This window comes from Malania oleifera, chromosome 9, assembly GCF_029873635.1.
Source record: "Malania oleifera isolate guangnan ecotype guangnan chromosome 9, ASM2987363v1, whole genome shotgun sequence".
In the NCBI taxonomy this organism is placed as follows: domain Eukaryota; kingdom Viridiplantae; phylum Streptophyta; class Magnoliopsida; order Santalales; family Ximeniaceae; genus Malania; species Malania oleifera.
In genome coordinates, this window is record NC_080425.1 from 44,294,819 (window position 1) to 44,300,839 (window position 6,021).

Consider the following 6,021-nt stretch of genomic DNA (forward strand, 5'->3'; position numbering starts at 1 on the left):
AGTTCCATTAAGGGGTGGAACTATACGAAATACAACCACTCCTTTCTTTAGGTTAGAGCCTGCCTCTCCAAACAATATTCCCTCATTCGGTCCAACGATTCTACAGCCTTAAATCATTTATAAACAAGAAACACGACCAAGAAAGATTTGTGTACAAGAGACACTCTCACAACAGAGTTGATTTGTACAAGATTCAACACAAATATACTTCAAAGTAAATCAATATAAAAGGATTGAAGCTCAAATTGAATTTAGATCATCAAATATATCTTCCAAGTATTGAAAGATTCAGACTTTGAAGGCTCTACTTCGGAATTTGTATCAGTAGCAATTCCGTAGTTGAAGTAGGATGAACACAAGAGAGATCGAGAGCTTTTAGAGAACTTTGATTGTTGGAAAATTTCTTGATGTAGAAATCTTTGAAGTTTGGGGCTATTTATAGATGTTTGAAAAGTAATTCCTTACCCCCCAAGTTTACTTGGAGTAGTCCTCAAGTTTTTCAAAAGAGTAGTGCCCAAGAAATCCATATAAAAAATCTTCTGGTTGAGAATTTTAAAACCTTTGTCGAGTGGCCGTCGCCTGCCACGACTTGGCAGCCACCTACCATAGAGGAAACTAAACAACCCAGAAGGCTGGTAGTCTCCTACCATAACCCAGGCAGTCACCTGGCTTGACCACCTAGGTGCCTGGTTGTGCTTAGGCAGTCGCCTGGCACCCTACTACCTCCTAAGATATTCCTTTTAAAAAATTGGGCAGTCGGCTACCATATGTAGGCAGTCGCCTGGCTCTCAATCTTCACTTTATATTCTTTTGAAAAACCTTTCTTCTTTTAAGACCTTATTTACTTTGATTTTAAAACATATTTTAGGGTTTTTCTAAAAATATATTTCTTAGTTTCTTTTGATTTATAAGAGCTTCAATTCAGTTTATATTGAAGTTTACATGAAGTACTTACATACAGACATCCTTAAAACTATATTTTTTTGATCTTCAAGTAAGTCCTTATTGTTCCATGGTCATATATCATCTTTGAGCTTTTGATTATCTTCCTTTCTTGAACCTTTTGTATAGGACATTCATTATGAGCTTTATCATCGATTTGAGTTTGGAATTTCTTTAAGATTTGCCTTCTTCCTAAAAGAATTTCACTTGAAACATACCATATCAAACTTATCGTGATTTGTGATCATCAAAATAAGAATTGTAAGCCTTGTTAGGCCAACAATAAGAATATGCTCAAGGTACTCTTTTCAATATGTCAAGAGTTTTCCCAAAAACTAGTTTTTCAACTAAAGCATAGGGGAACTAAGATTTATGCTCAAAAATAATTTTGCAATGAAGAATATATGTGCCTTTAAAGTCTTTCAATATGTGTGCAAGATTCACAAGCAATAAACAAGTTTTCCTCCAAAGATATTTATCAATGAAAATATATGGAGAGAGCTTAGGATTTACTCTTAGGATAATGATTTAAAAAAATAATAGGATATAAGAGTATAAGCAATATAATTTGTAAAAAATAAAATGCCCAAGATAAAGAATACTCTCTTGAAAATAATTTTTGAATAAATAACAAAGAGAGGATGAAAAACAAGCTTAGGAAGATGAAAATATGATATGAAAATTTGGGAGGATTTTCTAACTAATCATGTTTTTAATTTTGAGTTATGAGGGGGTATACATAGGCTTTAGGAAATTTATGACCGTTGGGGACACGCTGGGTATTTTTGAAAATGATTAAACACATTTAACAAAAATTAACCTTATTTAACTACGGTAAAAAAAATTTCAACCTTAGAGGTTCGGTCGACCAGATTCAAGGTTTTGTCGACCAAATTACTTAGTTCGGTCAACCAGGGTGTTTTTGAATTGAGGTGTTGGTCGACCAGACATGAGGCAATTTTTGAACCTTCGAGGTTCGGTCGATTGAGCTATGTTCAGTTGACCGAATTTGAGTGTTCGGTTGACTAGACCATTTTACAACTAAAAGGTTTGGTCGACCAGAGCATTGGGATTTGCCACGTGCCAACTCGGTTAACCAAGGCGTTAAAGTTCATTTTAAGGATAGTCGACCAAATGGTCAAACTTTTGACCCTGGGGAGGTTAGGTCGACCAAAGGTCTATGTGTTTGTTGGTTTGGTCAACGGAGCACACAAAGATTGTGCATTCATATCCAAATTTTCATTTAAAGTCACCCTTGTTCACATAATTATAACTTCCAAGTTATAAGGGACTTTTCATGTGATATTTTGGTGACCAATAGTCAATCTATGGCCTTAAGCATTAAGTCCAAAAAATTTGACGTTGGTCAACCGAAAGTGATCCCAACGGTTCTGTGGTTCCCTATGGTCAAACTATGGTCATTGAGCTTATATATCCTAAAAATTCGGCATTTTGTCTTGTCATTCCCTATGGTCAGTCTATGGTCATCACTGAGCTTTGTCCATATCATGCATGTTATGTAGTTATTACAGACCAAATTAAAAATTAAATGCAATACAATGAAATTTAACTATCTTCTTCTTGATCTTTTGCTATTCTCCTCATGGAGTACGCCAAGTATATGTGCATTAAGATCCGTCTTGGACTCCATTTCCCTTGAACCTTATGTGCGTGCTAAAATTTGAACCTATTCACAAACTAAGTACACACATAAGATACTGGTGGTTTGTTAGCATCAAAATAGAGATCAGACTCAAAAAGTCAACAAACCTAATAAAGCCTTTTACCTTAAATGCCCCTCCAAAAGCCACTTTTTCAATTTGCTCAAGCCCCAAGCATGATTTCTTCTCTCCAACGCCTCCTTCATGCATGGTCGGGTCACATACATGCATTCTTAAGGCCCCTTCACGCATGGGCTGCTTTTTAATTTAGGCCATGGCCTTATTTTCTTCTAACATGCATGCTGCCAGCTTTTAAAACTCTAGCTCATAACCCAGCCAAGGATTTTGAAGCCCATATTTCACATTTAATTCCCTTGGGCCAATTTCTAAGCCCAACTCCCATGCACTCTCATGGTCACACGCCTTTTTGAAAGCCTAGGATGCAAAGAAATATTAATTGTCATGGCCCTTCCAGTTGCATGCCCAGTTACTGTTCCTTCAAGGCTTCACGTAATATTATTTTTTTCTTTTTGATTTTTCTTTAAATGTCCACAAAAGCCCTGCAATAATTAAATATAAAAATCCATAAATTCTCGGTAAGAATAGGAGAATTATCTTAAATTTATCAAATGAGTTCACTGATTAAAATATGGGACATAAACAGTCATTTAAGTGAAATTGTAATATTTAATTAATAATTTTAAATGCCTAATTATGTAACTTTGACATGTAATCAGGTGCAATCAGCAATTCACAAGGGCAACCAGGTCACAAACTGCAGATTCCAAGGTTTAGACCAAAGAAAACATGTTGTAAGGATCGACCAAGTGATTGACCAAGTGACCATTTAAAGCAACTAGGTTGAGATACTGAAGCCTACTAAGCTAAGAAATACCAAGAGTCTCGATGAAGTATTCGACCAAGTAACCCTTAGGGGCGACCAAGTCGAGTTCCTAAAGCTGAACTGAATTGAAGATCCTGCAAGTCTCGACTAGCACCTCGATCAGTAAGACCCATTAGCGCGACCAAGTCGAAGATACTAAAGTTCAAATTCTTGATTTTTTGTCAGATTCCACCAAGGCGCCACCGGGGGAAAGCATGAGTGCAACTTGGTCGATAGCGATGATCTTCTATTCGAGATTTTGGCAGAACTTTCCTATTTTGGAATTCAAACCTTGTAAACCCTTTTGGGTATAAATATTAGCTTTGAATATGTGCTTAGGGTTCCTCTTTGGCTCTTTTGGGTTAGTGAGAGACTTAGAAGGCCATTGAGAACCAAAGTAGAGTAGATTTACTACTTTTTATTTACATTCTTGTTCTAGTCTATGATTGGTTTCGTAAAGGCCTATGACAACCTTCTCATTCCTTGTGTTGCCAAGTAGACTAGCGTTTTCAGTTGTATGCTTGATTATTAGTGATAAACAATCAAGTTTGCAATTGAAGCCATCTTTACTGCTTTCATTTACATGCTTTCCTTTACTACTTTCATTTAAATGGTTTCCTTTACATGCTTTCATTTAAATACCATGCAAGTTTACATATTTGAGAATGATGATACCCTAGGGTATAGGATAGCCTAGTTAGGGATTTAGTCATCTATACGAATTAGGCTACGATTCATATACGAGGTGGATTCATGATCGTTGAGAGAGAGTATACCTTGGTAGCGACCGTGCTCTAGACGGTTGGTGCACCTTCGCTACTTTATGCCCTCGAATGGTCCACTTTGTCGTTAGCTTAAGACGGACAACTAGCCAGACAAATAACTTGCGCCAAACGATAGTCTAGGTTTGATTCATGATTTTAGATTCGCTTTGTAGGAGTAGTGATAATATAGAATTTATATGCTTTTAGTAGATTGTTAGAAAAATCATATAAAAATCTCTCCTTTTTACTTTCTTTTACACAAAGCTATAATAAACTGGATTGGAAATAGTGAATAACTGCACTTTAGTCCCTGAGGATTGATACCCGACTTACTTATTGTTCTACTGAACTTGGGAGTAGTTAGGTTTCTAAATTTTATTTTTGGTAGTTAAGGACTCTAGCCTTGGCTAGACGAAACCCTACCAAAATTTTGGCACCGTTTTTGAGAACTTGGTCACGATTATAACCCAATTTCTAGTTTAACGTGCTATTGCTTTTTTTTTTTTCTTTTTTTTTCTTTTAATTTTTTTTTTTTGTTACTTTGAAGTCTTGACTATGTTCTATATTTGTGTATACTGGGTTTGTGTTCTTTGGATCTTGAGTTAGTGCCTATAGACCCCGATATTCAAAGATCCTGTAGGTTCATTAAGAAACCCACCTCAAATCCCAAGTTTACTGAGTCGTCAAAACTTAAAAACATGATTGAACGTCCATTGGTTCCTACTGTTCAAAATCTGGAACCCCAAGCTCTCCACCAACCCATGGTGGAAGAGCAATGTCTTAGGCCCCTTAGAGGCTACTTCATGCCCAACACATACACTTCATTGTTTTGTATCTGGTTTTCGGATGTTGAGGTGGTCTAATTTGAGATCAAGACTTCCATCATCTCAATGCTTCCTAATTTTTATGGGAATTCTAATGAAAATCCTTATAAGCATCTAGGTAAATTCCTTGAAATCTGTTCCACCATCCGAATCCATAATTTTGGTGATGATGCCCTCTACTAGAGGCTTTTCCCATTCTCTCTGAAGGATAAAGCCAAATAATGGATAATGTCTTTAGAGCTGAACTCAATGACCAATTGGGCCACCTTGCAACATGAGTTCTTAAAGAATTACTTCCCAATTGGGAAGACTAACCAGCTACGGAGGACAATCACTAGTTTTTCACAGTTGGATGGGGAACTATTTTTTGAGACTTGGGAGTGCTTTAGGGACCTCCTATGTAAATGCCCACATCACCAAGTCCCTAGGTGGCAATTGGTTCAAAGCATCTATGAAGGATTGTATGAGCGAGACAAATCAATGGTAGATGCATCCTATGGAGGTACTTTCCTCACCAAGCATGAGAATGAGGCTTGGGTTCTCTTTGAGAACCTAACCAAAAATTCTCAACAGCATGTTATTGCTACTCATAAACTGTCTAAACCATCCTCTTCCAAACCTAATGGAGTCTACAAGTTAGCCGCAAGCCATGACCTAGCGCCTTCTCTGCACACCATAGTTAAAAAGCTAGACCAGTTCTTATCCTTAGGATAACAACCGCAACCTGTGGCGTGTGAAGATGTGTGTGCCATTTGTTCTGATCCTTCTCACACTTGCTACAATTTCCCCCATGCACCTTCCCTGACTAATTTTGTGCAAGAAGAAGTTAAGGTTACCTATAATTGGTACGATAGGCCACCCAATGACCCATATTCAAATACGTATAATTTTATATGGAAATAACATCCTAAATTCTCCTTAAGGCCACATGCTCAGGGTTTTCAAGT

General features: G+C 37.0%; 1 non-coding gene across 1 annotated transcript; it reads right to left on the bottom strand.

Annotated features, from left to right (window-relative positions):
* Window positions 1-5,390: 5,390 nt before the first annotated feature.
* On the bottom strand, window positions 5,391-5,496 carry LOC131165126 (small nucleolar RNA R71). Its single transcript, XR_009139447.1, has one exon. It is a non-coding gene; the product is annotated as a small nucleolar RNA R71 (small nucleolar RNA).
* Window positions 5,497-6,021: the final 525 nt, after the last annotated feature.